General features: G+C 43.3%; 1 protein-coding gene across 2 annotated transcripts in view; it reads left to right on the top strand.

Moving 5' to 3' along the window:
- ipo11 (importin 11) overlaps positions 1-16789 on the top strand; it is a 712587-nt gene that overhangs the window by 105716 nt on the left and 590082 nt on the right. The gene's annotated exons all lie outside the window — the stretch shown is intronic.

The raw sequence follows: 16789 nt of genomic DNA on the forward strand, positions 1-16789 counted from the left end.
GGGATTTGTTTTGTGGAGGGTGTATTCTCGGAGTTTAAGGATGTAGCTAGAATAGATTGGGGGATGCTGCGTAATTTAAGTATACTGCCTGGATAAACATGATTCTAGTTAATTGTAAATGTTCTTTATTGTTGCCTTTCTTATGTGTTTAAGTTTAACAAACATTTTGTTGTTTGAATATTTAGAACAAGGCTGACCCTTTACCTTACCGTGTTCCATCTCTTTTGTCACACTTTTTCAAAATCGCAAAATTAAACTATTAAGAACCGGCATTTCAAGTTTTTCTTCTCAGATTTGGGATGCACTTGCATTGAAAATCAGGGTTCATAACAAGTGTCAGTTGTTAGAATCACTTCTGTCCTCAGAGAATTTGACAATGATTTCTTTAGTCTAAACTCTTGTTTATGCGGGTACTATAATTTGAGCGCTATCAGCATGTTATCTCATACAACACCTAAAGTAATTCTCCGATTTGAATAAAAAATGACTTTGATGGTATTCAAAACTGAGAAGGATCATTAATCTTCTGTTCTTTGTTGTCATTGAATAAAATAATGTTGGTCTTCAAAGTGAAATGTGTACTTATTCTGTGATGACTGTTCTCTGACAGACCTGTCAAAGCAATAATATTGAAAAACATATTTTCTCCAGGTCTCTAGTATTTATGGTGCTGGTCATAAGTCTTTTGAAGAGCAGCATAAAATCTCTCCCTTGGATATTTACAAGGTTGTGTAATTCTCCTGGTATAGAGGGAAATATTTATTTAATTACTTCTGTAATATAAGGCCACATCAGTGACAATCATAAATAGGAAAATATTTCACACTGAATGGTGCAGTGTTTTTCATTTTGATGGAGCACTGGCAGTTGGATCTTAATGTTGAGTGGAGCAAATGTGTAGGTTATATATAGTCTTCAGAGGAGACTAACATAACCTGTGCTCCAGTCTTTCAGAAATGACTGCCACTGCTTTTCTTATATGGTAGAAATAATTCAACAAATATTCTCCTTTGCAAAGGTTCAAACCTCTCTTTCTTTCACCCTCAGTTTATCAGTCCAACCCTGAACTTCATTTTTGCGTTCTCTCATTCCATCCAAGTTACACATATTGTCTCTTTTCCTAGATCCTCACTGTGCTGCAATCAAGACTCATTGCATACTTCAAAAACTTATTTTCATGCGTGTGAGCATGGCTAGCTAGGTCGTCATTTATTCCCTATCCCTAATTGTCCATGAGAAGGTGCTGGTGAGCTGCCGCCTTTAAATGCTGCAGTCCTTCTGTTCAATCCCTATAGCACAGAAGGAGGCCATTAGGCCCATTGAGTCTACACCAACCCTCTGAATGAGCACCCTGCCTAGGCCCAATCCTTCACCCGATCTCCGTAACACCACCTAGGGGCAATTTAGAGTAGCCAATTCATCTAACCTGCACATCTTTTGGACTGTGGGAGGAAACCAGAGCACTTGGAGGAAACCCAGGCAGAACGGGGAGAACCTGCAAACTCCACACAGACCAAAGATCGGAATCGAACCTGGGTCTCTGGCGCTGTGATGCAGGAGTGGTAACCACTGTGCCAATGTGCTGCCCTGTTGTAGGAATTTTATAGGTTTCTAACGGAGTCCCCCCTCATTTTTCTAAATTCCAGCGAATATAATCCCAACCAACTTTATCTCTCCTCATACGCCAGTCTTGCCACCCCAGGAATTTGTCTGGTAAACCTTCTCTGCACTCCCTCTAGAGCAAGAACATCCTTCCTCAGGTGAGAAGACCAAATCTACACACCCTATTCCAGGTGTGGCCTCACCAAGACCCAGTATAATTGCAGCAAGACATCCCTGCTCCTGTACTCAAATCCTTTTGCTATCAAGGCCAACATATCATTTGCTTTCTTTACCACTTGCTGCACCTGCGTACTGCTTTCAAAGACTGTGTACAAAGACACCCAGGTTTTGTTGCACATTCCTGTCTCTCAATCTATTGTCATTCAGGTAATCTGCCTTCCTGTTTTTTCTATCAAAGTGGATAACCTCGGATTTATCCACACTATACTGCATCTGCCATTAATTTGCTCACTCACTCAACTTGTCCAAATCACACTGAAGGATCTCTTTATCCCCCTCACTGCTCACCGTCCACCCAGTTTTGGGTGCAAATTTGGAGATATAATTTTTTGTTCCCTCATTTAAATCCTTGATTAAAAATTGTGAATAGCTGTGGTCCCGGCACTGATTCTTGCAGTACCCCACTAGTCACTGCCTGCCACTTAGAAAAAGACCTGTTCATTGCCACTCTGTTTCCTGTCTGCCAACCAGTTTTCTATCGGTTTCAATGCACCACCCTCAATCCCAGCATTTTAATTTTACAGGCTAATCTCATGTATGGGTCTTTGTCAAAAGCCATCTGAGAGTCCAAATAAATAAAATGCACCTGCTCCCCTTCGTCAACTAAAGTTACATCCTCGAAGAATTGCAGCAGATTTGTGAAGCACGATTTCTCTTTTGTAAATCTATGTTGACACAATCCGATCCTGCCGCTGTTTTTCAAGTGCTGTGCTATGTCCCCCCCGGATTGGTAGTCCATGGATATCACCACACCATTTTCTTTCTTCGCTCTCGCTCTCGCTGTCGCTCTCGCTCGCGCTCGCTCTCTCTCTCTCTCTCGCTTGCTCGCTCACTCTCTCTCGCTCTCTCTCGCTCTCTCTCGCTCTCTCTCGCTCTCTCTCGCTCTCTCTCGCTCTCTCTCACTCTCTCTCGCTCGCTCTCTCTCGCGCTCTCTCGCTCTCTCTCGCTCTCTCTCGCTCTCACTGTCTCTTGCTCGCTCTCACTGTCTCTCGCTCTCTCTCGCGCTTGCTCTCTCTCACTCGCTCTCTCTTCGAACTCATTACATTCCTTATTATTTCTTTCTCATATAATCTTCAAACTACACCTGATTCAACGCTATTCTATGAATTGTATTTCCTTCTATTTCAGTCTTCCATCTTTCCTTTGCTTTTCATCTTGGTTTCTTGATAAAAGGCTGATGTTGGGGATTGCACACATAGAATATGTCTGCAAAATAGAGGGAAAACCTCCTTTCATTAACCAGTGATTCCTACAGGAAAGGTCCTTGTCAAATTAGGGCTACAACATGTTCATGCTTTGTTTTTTAAAAACCTATCAACAGTTTAAATGTCTTTTTTTCATGTAAAAAATTAATACTAAAGTGCTGAACTGGAGTTCAGAGATTATTATGAAGTTTTATCCCAGTATCAGGTAGTATCTTCAGAAGAGCAGTGTACAATGTGGAGGGGAGAAAATGGGTGGGTGCCTTCATGATCAAGAGGGAGAGAAGAGAGTGTCCTCTGTCATTTCACTCATGATCTTTATTTGAGAATACATACTTTTTGAAACTGTACATGTCCATTCCTCTCACTTAGATCACCAATAAACTTTTAATTCAACCACTCTTCATCTTTAAAATAAAAATAAAAATTTTTATTCAAGTTTTTTTAATAACAATAACACATTTTCTCCCCGCAATTTAAAACAAACAAGGCGTGTTTCCACGCCAAAACAGAACAAGAAAAGAACTCTTTTCCCCCCCCCCCCAAAATAAATTATAACAAATAGCAATACAAGAAAGAAGAAAATAACATAACAAACCCATTGCCGCAAAGACCACTCTTCATCTTAAACTGCAGTACATCAATATGCCTAAATTGTGCGTCAGTTTAAGGGCTAGAAAAGGCCACTGTGGTAAATGAACTGCGTGTCAAATTGACTATTCCACAGATTACAGATAGTGCCCCTTTTGCTTACAATGGTGTTATAATCATTCCTCATGTGAGTAGGAAGCTTCATGAACATATTCATCTTCAACCACGGTGGAGCTATCATTCTATTTGAAAGGGGCAAGACCGAAGTATTTTTAAATATCAGTGCAGTAATTTATTCTCTTTGGCCCTTTCCAGAGGTTTTTTCAACATACGTGGTGGTGTTCAGCCTATTCACTACACTCCACATTACATTGTAAACAACTGGGAGCACAACACTGCAAAGAACATAGATTCCAACAAGATCCTGGCTGCAGTTTCATACCAGAACTAGCCCCTCCATAGCCAAGGTGTTCCACTATAGCCGTAATAATTACAGCTACATGACAATTAGGAAGGATATCCTTTCCACAAAAAACAGAGCAGACTAACTACTATTATTATTTCATAGAATTTACAGTGCAGAAGGAGGCCATTCGGCCCATCGAGTCTGCACCGGCTCTTTTTTGAAAGAGCACCCTACCCAAGCCCACACCTCCACCCTATCCTCATAACCCAGTAACCCCACCCAACACTAAGGGCAATTTTTGACAATAAGGGCAATTTATCATGGCCAATCCACCTTTCCTGCACATCTTTGGACTGTGGGATGAAACCGGAGCACCCGGAGGAAACCCACGCACACACGGGGAGAACGTGCAGACTCCGCACAGACAGTGACCCAAGCCGGGAATCGAACCTGGGACCCTGGAACTGTGAAGCAATTGTGATAACCACCATGCTACCGTGCTGCCCAATTAACTTCCCAATTATGAATAAAGTATTTGTAAAGCAAATCGAGTTCCCAAAACCTGCTCATTGCGATTCAATTTGAGTATTGCCTGAAATGTTTGCTTGTAGACTGCATCACAACCTTAATCCAAGAGTAGTTATGAGAGGAGAGGTGACTCAGCTGAATACGACTCTAAGGAGCTCCAGCAAAACTGAGGTCAATATATAATTGAGGAAAATTCCTCCTGTGGTTAGTTAGATTATACACTAAGATGGTCATGATTGGCAGACAAACCCTGGACATTGCTTCAGAAGTTCCTTGATCCATCTTCAGCTCCTTTGTTGATGACCTTATTACATTCGGGACTGAGCCATTTGCTGATTATTCCAGTGTTGCTCTCCATTTACAACTTGTCTGATAATGAAGCGATTAGTGTCAGACGACAGCAGGACACGGATAATACAGTGCCAGATATCATTGCACCACATTAGCATAGTCATTGAGCAGTTCCACCAAGAATAGACTAAACCACCTTCCCCTGAGCATTAATCACATCATGATTATCAAGTGTCTCAACATCAACATATGGGGCTTGGGATCACTACTGACCAGAGTTGAAGTAGGCTAATCATATTGACACTGGCTGCAAGAGCATGGTTGAGGCTGCTACAAGTTTCTCAACTAACTCCTCAAAGCCCCTCGCATTTGTGCCAGGATCACTGTGGAATTGTGCCTCTCACAGGACAGTTGCGGCCGCAATAGCACGCACGAAACTCGGCACTCTCCAGGACAGCAGTTCATTTCATTTCTCCTGCTACTGGACTCGATATACACTCCTCCACCTCTGGCTCATGAAATTTGTGCCATGTTAAGTTTGCACTATCTACATTTACAATTCATTAATCTTTAAAACTTGCTGTAACACTACAGTTGAAAAATGAAAAGAGTAGCACTGTCATGGAACACCATCACTTTGAGGTTTCCCTCCAAGTTATAATATGCTGATTTTGACGCAAATTGTTACTCCTTTGCCATTTGGTATCTCTAGCTAACATCTCTGTGGGGGCACCATCACCGCAAGGAGTGCTGCAGTTTAAAGCATAAGCCACCACTACCTTTTCAGGGCAACTAAGAAGGAACAAGAAATGCTGTCTTGCCAGTGTTGTCCATAACCATTCAGAAAACAGGAGGAAATTGATAGTAAAAAGGAAACAAAATGTGAATGGTAACAATTGACCAACTTCCTTAAACTAGTTTCTCTATCAATTACAAAAAGAGGGGAAAAGGTGGGGCAAAGCAATATTTAAACCTTAATTAGAACATAGAACATTACAGCGCAGTACAGACCCTTCGGCCCACGATGTTGCACCGTCCTGTGAAACCCTTCTAAAGTCTCCTCTACACTATTCCCTTATCGTCCATATACCTATCCAATGACCATTTGAATGCGTTTAGTATTGGCATTCATTCCACGCCCTTACTACTCTCTGAGTAAAGAACCTACCTCTGACATCTGTCCTATATCTATCTCCCCTCAATTTAAAGCTATGTCCCCTCGTGCTGGACATCACCATCTGAGGAAAAAGGCTCTCGATGTCCACTCTATCTAATCCTCTGATCATCTTGTATGCCTCAATTAAGTCCCCTCTTAACCTTCATAACTTTTTGTGCAGTATTTATCCTATAAATACTTGTTAGTGTCCTATTTGAGAAATGGTTGGTAAAAGTTCAATTAAAGAAATTACTTAATTTTGTCAACATATATCTTGGAAGATGATGTATTTCTTTTCTCAGTTATTTCCTAATCTCGAGACTATTATGATAGGTCCATTTCATAACTTGCTATCAGAAAAGATATGAATTTCGTATTTTTAATATCCTTTTGCTTGATATGTCATGTCACAGATGAATGGGCTCTCCTATCTGTTGGAAACTTAATGGAACTACATTAGTACGCAATAAATTGCTTCTAAAAAAAATTAGAATATCGTGTTCTGAAAGAGAAATAGAAAGGTAGTTGCCTGTTTGTGTTACAGTATGAAAAGCAAAACTTATATTTATATGGTACTTTTCACAACCATAGAATTTCCAAGGCAATTGTTTCACAGCTATTTGTGGACAAGTGCAGCCACCGCTTTATTTGTGAAAGATGCCAGAAAAAGCAAAAGCAAAGTGATAAATGACCAGTTAAATGGTTTTGTCTGGAGGTGTTGATTGCAGGATAAATGTTGGCAAGGACAGCAGGAAAGAACCCTTGCTCCACTTCTAATAGTTCGGTATTTTATATATGTAAATATTTTATATTTGGCTAAATGGGTGGATATGCCTTGGTTTAATATCTTATCCCAATTTCTTTGACAATGCAGCCCTCCCTCAGCCCAAGTGTCCCTCAGTCCAAGTATCAGACTAATTCATGGGTCTGCAACCTGAGGCTCCAGTACCTCATGTAGCTGTTATCATTCCCACTCTTTTCCGCTGGATTACATTGCCATTGCATAACCTAAAAATAAGCCAAGGAAAGTAAGAGCCGTGTGTTTTTAATAAGGACCAAAGGCTAATTATTATACTGCAGCTTACGGTTTCAACTGTTTTTTTTAAACAAATTATATTGTGCTCTAAATAAACTTACTTGAGTGGTATAGCTGCACCATGGTTATAGACGAAATCTCTAACTGCAGAAGGAGGCAATTCGGCCCATCGAGACTGCACCAACCCTCTGAAAGAGGCCTAGGTCTAATGACCATAAAGCCATTGTCGATTGTTGTAAAAACCCATTTGATTAACTAATGTTGACACATACGTTGATCTCAAAAATCATCTGGGATGGGCAATAAATGCTAGCCCAACCAGCGATGCCCTCATCCTGTGAATGAATTACAAAAAAGATTGTTGCCCTGTCAGCATTGCCTTTCTAAACAGTTAGAGGCTCATGGCTGACAGCGACCACCTTCTGGTTGTCAGTATTAAAGTCAACCATTTTCATATTGCACTTGTAGTGGAGCTTTGGACGCTCACGAGGTTGTAACCTGTTCACCAAACAGAATGTCTTTGTGTATACAACTGCCATGAACGTGAGAGTGTTCAAAGAAATGGCGAGGCGATTTTATAAATAGCTGGAGACATTACCTTTAGTTGTACTCTGGGGAGAGCTTTGTCACCTCTGGGGATAGAGAATTCCAAAAATCCACAAACCGTTTGAGACTTGTGGCATCTGCAGAACTGTACTCTAGCATGATTCTGTGTCTTTAAAAAAGAGAATATTAAACATTTTGGTTTGAGAAGTAGCTTGGGCTGATGTGATGACACCTACCAATATTGTCATGGACAGATGCAAGTGTGGCAAGTAGATTGGTAAGGGCAAGGTCAGGTAGGATCTTCCATGTTGGTCCCCTCACTACCTACTATTGATCCATTCTAGAAACTATGTTCTTTAAGACTTGGCAATTTTAGTCAGTAGTGGTGCCTCTTGAGCCATTCTTGGTGACTCACATTGATTTTGCCACCCAGAGTTCATTCTGTGCCATTGCCAGTCTCTGCATCTTCCAATTGGTATTCAACATGGTGGAGTGGGGATTCATCAGCTGAGGAAGTTGGGAGGAAATGCAGTAATCAGCATGAGGTTTCCTTGCCTATGTTTGACTTCATTCCATGAGACTTTGTGGGGTCCAGAGTCACATTGAGGACTCCCAGGCTAGCTCCTTCCTGACTCTATGCTACTGTGCTGCCACCTCTGGTGGGACAGAACATTGTCAAGGATGGTGATGGTGGTATCTGGAATGTGGTCTGTAAGGTATGTTTCAGTGAATATCATTGTCAGGCTGTTGTTTGACTAGTCTGTGGGGCAGATCTAATTTTGGCACAAGCCCCCAGATGTTACTGAAGAGGACATTGCAAGGTCAACATGTCTAGTGTCCTGGGTCGATGACAGCTGGTCCGTCAGTTTTATTCCTTTCAGACTTTGTAGCAATTTTATATAACTGAGCCCAATGAGGCCATTTCAGAGGGCATTTAAGGTCAACTACATTGCTGGAGTCACATGTAGACCAGCGAGATAGGGACGGCAGATTTCCTCCTCGAAGAACATTAATTACCAGATAGGTTTTTACGACAAGCAATGGTAACATGGTTACCATTACTGAGACCAGCTTTTTAATTCCAGATTTATTAAATCAATTCTACCAGCTACCATGGTGGGATTTTGATCTTTGTTCCAAGAGTATAAGCCTCGGCCTCTGGATTACTAGTACAGTGATAGTTCCACTACCCCACTGCCTCACCCAAATTTACTGGTAACCTATTCTGGACGATGACTTTGTTTTCTCAATATCTTATCTGGCCTTGACTACAATAATCTGTTGATTTGCAAGTAGTAATAAGTAATTAGCTTTTCTCCAACAATGAAGATGAAATTTTAAAAATGCTGTAATTGAAATAAGTAACTTTCATAATGACATGTGCATCTTTATATGAAAAGAAGATGCATTGTTACGCTTCAGAGCAATTTACTAAGACATGTTGGGAAATGTTGCCTGTGTAACTTAGTGAGAAGATATTTTGTTCTGCTGAGATCCAGTTGAGAGATATTCTAGGACATGCTTCTGATGTCTGGTGTACGAGAAGTGAAATAACATTTTGCGGTATAAATTATGATGTGTAATCTGCCACCTCATCAATTTGCCTATTTTTATTTTCATATCAGCAGCAGCCTTGTTGCTCTTATCTTGAATTTACTCTCTGCTGTCTAGATTTATCACTTTTTATGTTTACAGTACATATTTTAAATTATCATGAAAAGTTCTACCAAATATTAGTCCCATATATGAAATGTTGTATGTTGTACCATAAGAATGTGCAATATTAGAAATGAAAAACATAGCACCAATATTTTACAAGCTGAGTAAACTGACCCAGAAAACTGCAGACTATTTGCTTAACTTGAAACAGGGAAGAAATATTTTCTGAATGTATGTAGGAGACAATACCTTCAGTATAGCTTAATAAAAAAGCATGGATTCAGAAGATTATCTTGTCTGGCAAACTTAGTTCACTTTTTTTTAGCAAACACTTTTATTGAGGTATTGTTTGGCTTTGTAAACAGTTACAGATAACAGAAATATGCAAACATCAACGGAAAATTAGTATTTCAATCAAACCATAATGCACATACCCGCTCCTCTCCCATAGACACTACCCGCCTATAACATAATTTTTTCCATACCCAGAAAACTTGACATGTCCGAAAGCCATAGCTCGGTCTTCGGGGGTTTTGAGTCCCTCCATGCCAGCAGTATTCTTCGCCAGGCTATCAGGGAAGCAAAGGCCAGAACATTGGCCTCTTTCTCCCTCTGGACTCCCGGGTCTTCCGAAACCCTGCAAATTGCCACCCCTGGACTCATCACCACCCTTGTTTTCAGCACCCGGAACATGACCCCCGCAAATCCCTCCCAGTACCCCCTAATCTTAGGGCATGCCCAAAACATGTGAACGTGGTTTGCTGGTCCTCCCGCGCATCTAGCCCACTTATCCTCTACCCCAAAGAATTTGCTCATCCGAGCTACCGTCATGTGGGCCTGGTGAACGACCTTAAACTGAATCAGGCAGAGCCTGGCACATGTTGCGGTTGAGTTTACCCTACTCAGGGCTTCTGCCCACAGCCCGTCCTCCATCTCCCTGCCAAGCTCCTCCTCCCATTTGAGTTTCAGTTCCTCCGTCTGGGACTCTTCCCCCTTCATGAGCAACTTGTAAATATCCGAGACTCTACACTCTCCTCCTTCTCCTCTAGATACTATTCTGTCCTGGATCCCTATTGGTGGGAGGCATGGGAAGGATGGGACCTGTCTGTGTACAAAGTCCCGCATCTGTAAGTACCTAAAGCCATTTCCCCATACCAGCCCAAATTTCTCCTCCAAACCCCTCAGACTTGCAAAGCTCCCCTCCAGGAACATATCGCCCACCCTCCTCACTCCTGCCCGCCGCCATGTTCGGAACCCACCATCCATGGTCCCGGGGCAAATCGATGGTTATCACATATTGGAGCCCAGACAGACGCACCCACCTCCCGTACATGCCTCCTCCACTGGCCCCATATCCGCAGGGCCGCCCCCACTGGTGGAGTACCTGGCTGGCGAAAGGGTAGGGGAGCCATGACCAGGGCTGCCAAACTGGTGCCCCTGCACGAAGCCGCCTCTACGCGCTTCCAGATAGACCCCGTACCCACCATCCACTTCCTTATCATGGCTATGTTAGCCGTCCAGTCGTAGTTGATCAGACTCGGCAATGCCAGCCCTCCCTCGCTGCTGCTCCATTCAAGCATCGCCGCCTTCACCCGTGGGGATTTTCCCGCCCAGACAAAGCTCATGATGATTTTGCCAGTTCTTTTGAAGAAGGACTGTGGGATAAAGATCGGGAGTCACTGGAAGATGAACAGGAATCTAGGGAGGATTGTCATCTTTACAGTCTCCAACCTCTCTGCCAGTGACAGCGGGAGTGCATCCTGTCTCCGAAACTGCCTCTTCATTTGTTCCACCACTCTAGTCAAATTTAACTTATGCAACCTGCCCCAGTCTCGTGCCACCTGTATCCCCAAGTACCGGAAACTTTCCCCAACCAGCCTAAATGGCAGCTCCTTCAGTCTATTCTCCTGGCCGCTTGCCTGCAGCACAAACATCTCACTCTTGGCCATATTTAATTTGTACCCTGAGAACCGGCCGAACTTCCTCAATGTCTCCAGTATATTTTCCATCCAGGCCAGCGGGTCCGACACGTACAGGAGCAGGTCGTCCACATAGAGAGAGGCCCTGTGTTCCAACCCCCTCCCCCCCGCAGTCATTCCCTTCCACCCGATTGCAGCTCTCAACGCAATCGCCAACGGCTCTATGGCCAGCACGGACAGCAACGGGGAGAGTGGGCATCCCTGTCTGCTCCCGCGATGTAGCGTAGTTCATTTCTTTGAGGCTGTTGGTAGAATAGGTTACCAGTGGAATTCCATGTGATCCAGTTTCGGCTTCTAGAAAGCATTTAATAAAGTTTGAAATGGAAGGTCTTCAGCTGACATTTCACAATAAAAGTCACAGGAATCTAGAATTAAACATGACATTGACTAAACAACTGGTATGAAGAAAAGGGTACTCCTGTGAACGGTAATGCCAACCTTTAGAGTGGGAGGGTGCGGAGAGAGAAAATTTCAAATGGCTCCTATTGGGGTGGTATTTTGATTTGATTTTAATTTTTTGATTTGATTTGATTTATTGTCACATGTACCGAAGTACAGTGAAAAATATTTTTCTGCGGCCGAGGGAACGTACACAGTACGTACATAATAGACAAAAGAATAATCAACAGTGAACCTTGACAAATGGTACCTCGACAAACAGTGATTGGTTACAGTGCGGAACAACGGGCCAAACAAAGCAAATACATGAGCAAGAGCAGCATAGGGTGTTGTGAATAGTGTTCTTACAGGGAACAGATCAGTCCGAGGGGGGGTCGTTGAGGAGTCTTGTAGCTGTGGGGAAGAAGCTGTTTCTATGTATGGATGTGCGGGTCTTCAGACTTCTGTACCTTCTGTCTGATAGAAGGGTCTGGAAGAAGGCAATGCTTGGGTGGGAGGGGTATCTGACAATGCTGTCTGTCTTCCTGAGGCAGCGGGAGGTGTATACAGAATCAATATGGGTGTGGCAAACTTGTGTGAGGTGTTGGGTTGAGTTCAACACACTCTGCAGTTTCTTGCGATCCTGGACAGAGCAGTTGCCATACGAAGCTCTGATGCAGTCGGATAGGATGCTCTCTATTGCACATCTGTAGAAGTTTGCGAGAGTTGATGTTGTTTCTTGCGATCTTGGACCAAGCAGTTGCCATACTGTCATGCAGCCGGATAGGATGCTCTCTACTGCATATCTATAGAAGTTTGTGAGAGTCGATGCTGACATGCTGAATTTCTTTAGCTTCCGTAGGAAGTAGAGATGTTGATGGGCTTTCTTGACTGTTGCATCAAAGTGAGTGGACCAGGACAGACTGTTGGTGATGGTGACCCCCAGGAACTTAAAGCTATTGACCATCTCCACTTTGGAGCCATTGATGCAGACGGGAGTGTGAGCTACGCTTCCTGAAGACGTAGTTCCTTGGTCTTTCCAACATTTAGAGAGAGGTTGTTTTCAGTGCACCATGCAACCAAGTGATTTATCTCCCTCCTGTAGTCTGATTCGTCGTTGTTTGAGATGCGGCACAGTCGTATCATCTGCAAACTTATAGATTGAGTTGGAGTTGAAACTTGTCACACAGTCGTGTGGATAAGGAGTACAGTAAAGGACTGAGCACACATCCTTACGTGGCTCCGGTGTTGAGGACTATTGTGGAGGAGGTGCTGTTGCCTATCCTGACAGATTGCGGTCTTTTGGTGAGAAAGTCGAGGATCCAGCTGCACAGGGAGGGGTCAAGTCCAAGATTGTGGAGTTTGGTTATTAGTCTTGTTGGGATAATGGTGTTCAAGGCGGAGCTATAGCTGATGAACAGCAGTCTTACATAGGTGACCTTCTGTTATCTCCAATGGCAGTGATGCTAAAATCAGTATAAGGTTCTGACCGTTGTGAATGATCAATAATGGAGATCGGGACGGTAAAGGATTTACAATTGTGCAAATAGGTAGACATTTAAGCAATGACCTTCCCTCCAGCAGAAGGTCAGAGTGGCGTTGTGCACTCAGTGTACTGTGTTCAGTACTATGTGCAATTTGTCAGATAGTGAAGCAGTATATGCCTGCATGCAGCAGAAGCTGAGCAATATTCAGGCTTGGATAATAAGTGATAAGTAATTGCATCAAACGAGTACCAGACAATGATCATCCTTAGCAGGAGAGAACCTGATCATGCCTCGACATTCATGGCATTAACAGCACTGAATTCCCCACCATCAATGTGCAAGGATCACCATTCACCAGAAACTTAACTCGAACAGTCATATTAATACTGTGGCTACAAGAACAGGTTAGAGGCTCAGGATTTTGCAATGAGTAACTTGTTACTGACTTCCCAAAGCTTGTGCTCTATCTCTGTGATGCACGGCAGGCTCTTCGCTCATTTCTCAATGCCTTGTTGTCTTGCACTTTCCCCTTCTGTTATTGTAGGAGCCTCATTTGCAATTTCAGGTGGTCTATCATCATCATTCTGTTTCTCCCTCCTGGTCTACATCCCTCTAATTTTCCTTAAGTCTCCTGTTCGGCAGGTTCTCATGCTTTAGGGTATGGCCAATACAACTGTGTGAACTGTTCTTGATGATATTCACCAACAGAAAAACATAAGTTAGGAACAGTAGTAGTCCATTTAGACCCTTGAACCTGCTCCACCATTCAATAAGATCATGGCTGAACTGATTATGATCTCAACTCCACATTGTGCCTACCCTGATGATCCTCGACTCCCTGATTAGTCGAACTATAGTTTTGTTTTAAAAATTTTCATCGACCCTACCTCCACCACTCTCTGGGGAAGAGAGTTTGATAGATTCACAACTGTCTGAGAGAAAACATCTCTTCTCACCTTTCTTAAATGCAAAACTCTTTAATATAGAACATAGAACATAGAACGATACAGCGCAGTACAGGCCCTTCGGCCCTCGATGTTGCACCGACATGGAAAAAACTAAAGGCCATCTAACCTACACTATGCCCTTATCATCCATATGCTTATCCAATAAACTTTTAAATGCCCTCAATGTTGGCGAGTTCACTACTGTTGCAGGTAGGGCATTCCACGGCCTCACCACTCTTTGCGTAAAAAACCCACCTCTGACCTCTGTCCTATATCTATTACCCCTCAATTTAAGGCTATTTCCCCTCGTGCTAGCCACCTCCATCCGCGGGAGAAGGCTCTCGCTGTCCACCCTATCTAACCCTCTGATCATTTTGTATGCCTCTATTAGGTCACCTCGTAACCTTCTTCTCTCTAACGAAAACAACCTCAAGTCCATCAGCCTTTCCTCATAAGATTTTCCCTCCATACCAGGCAACATCCTGGTAAATCTCCTCTGCACCCGTTTCAAAGCTTCCACGTCCTTCCTATAATGAGGCGACCAGAACTGTACGCAATACTCCAAATGCGGCCGTACTAGAGTTTTGTACAACTGCAACATGACCTCATGGCTCCGGAACTCAATCCCTCTACCAATAAAGGCCATCACACCATAGGCCTTCTTCACAACCCTATCAACCTGGGTGGCAACTTTCAGGGATCTATGTACATGGACACCGAGATCCCTCTGCTCATCCACACTACCAAGAATTTTACCATTAGCCAAATATTCCTCATTCCCCGTTATTCTTTCCAAAGTGAATCACCTCACACTTCTCTACATTAAACTCCATTTGCCACCTCTCAGCCCAGCTCTGCAGCTTATCTAAGTCCCTCTGAAACCTGCAACATCCTTCCACACTGTCTACAACTCCACCGACTTTAGTGTCGTCTGCAAATTTACTCACCCATCCTTCTGCGCCCTCCTCTAGGTCATTTATAAAAATGACAAACAGCAACGGCCTCAGAACAGATCCTTGTGGTACGCCACTCGTAACTGAACTCCATTCTGAACATTTCCCATCAACCACCACGCTCTGTCTTCTTTCAACTAACCACTTCTGATCCACATCTCTAAATCACCCTCAATCCCCAGCCTCCGTATTTTCTGCAATAGCCGACCGTGGGGAACCTTATCAAACGCTTTACTGAAATCCATATACACCACATCAACTGCTCTACCCTCGTCCACCTGTTCAGTCACCTTCTCAAAGAACTCGATAAGGTTTGTGAGGCATGACCTACCCTTCACAAAACCATGCTGACTATCCCTAATCATATTATTCCTATCTAGATGATTATAAATCGTATCTTTTATAATCCTCTCCAAGACTTTACCCACCACAGACGTTAGGCTCACCGGCCTATAGTTACCGGGGTTATCTCTACTCCCCTTCTTGAACAAAGGGACCACATTTGCTATCCTCCAGTCCTCTGGCACTATTCCTGTAGCCAATGATGACCTAAAAATCAAAGCCAAAGGTTCAGCAATCTCTTCCCTGGCTTCCCAGAGAATCCTAGGATAAATCCCATCAGGCCCCGGGGACTTATCTATTTTCACCTTGTCCAGAATTGCCAACACTTCTTCCCTACGCACCTCAATGCTATCTATTCCAATAGCCTGGGTCTCAGCATTCTCCTCCACAATATTATCTTTTTCCTGAGTGATTACTGACGAAAAGTATTCATTTAGTATCTCGGTTATCTCCTCAGCCTCCACACACAACTTCCCACCACTGTCCTTGACTGGCCCTACTCTTACCCTAGTCATTCTTTTATTCCTGACATACCTATAGAAAGCTTTTGGGTTTTCCTTGATCCTACCTGCCAAAGACTTCTCATGTCCCCTCCTTGCTCGTCTTAGCTCTCTCTTTAGATCCTTCCTCGCTTCCTTGTAACTATCAAGCGCCCCAACTGAAACTTCACGCCTCATCTTCACATAGGCCTCCTTTTTCCTCTTAACAAGAGATTCCACTTCTTTGGTAAACCACGGTTCCCTCGCTCTACCCTTTCCTCCCTGTCTGACTGGTACGTACTGATCAAGAACACGCAATAGCTGTTCCTTGAACAAGCTCCACATATCCAGTGTGCCCAACCCTTGCAGCCTACTTCTCCAACCAACACATCCTAAGTCATGTCTAATGGCATCATAATTGCTCTCCCCCCAGCTATAACTCTTGCCCTGCGGGGTATACTTATCCCTTTCAATCACTAATGTAAAGGTCACCTAATTGTGGTCACTGTCTCCAAAGTGTTCACCTACCTCCAGATCTAACACCTGGCCTGGTTCATTACCCAAAACCAAATCCAAAGTGGCCTCACCTCTTGTTGGCCTGTCAACATATTGTGTCAGAAAACCCTCCTGCACACATTGTACAAAGAACGACCCTTCCAATGTACTCGAACTATATCTTTTCCAGTCAATATTAGGAAAGTTAAAGTCTCCCGTAACAACTACCCTGTTACTTTCGTTCTTTTCCAGAATCATCTTCGCCATCCTTTCCTCTACATCTCTAGAACTATTAGGTGGCCTATAGAAAACTCCCAGCAGTGTGGCCTCTCCTTTCCTGTTTCTAACCTCAGCCCATACTACCTCGGAAGAAGAGTCCCCATCTTGCATCCTTTCTGCCACCGTAATACTGTCCTTGACTTTAGGTGTCCCTGGTTTAGTCTCCCCTCATCCTTTCAGCCTCCAAAAATCC

The sequence above is a fragment of the Scyliorhinus canicula genome, chromosome 3 (genome assembly GCF_902713615.1).
Source record: "Scyliorhinus canicula chromosome 3, sScyCan1.1, whole genome shotgun sequence".
NCBI lineage: Eukaryota > Metazoa > Chordata > Chondrichthyes > Carcharhiniformes > Scyliorhinidae > Scyliorhinus > Scyliorhinus canicula.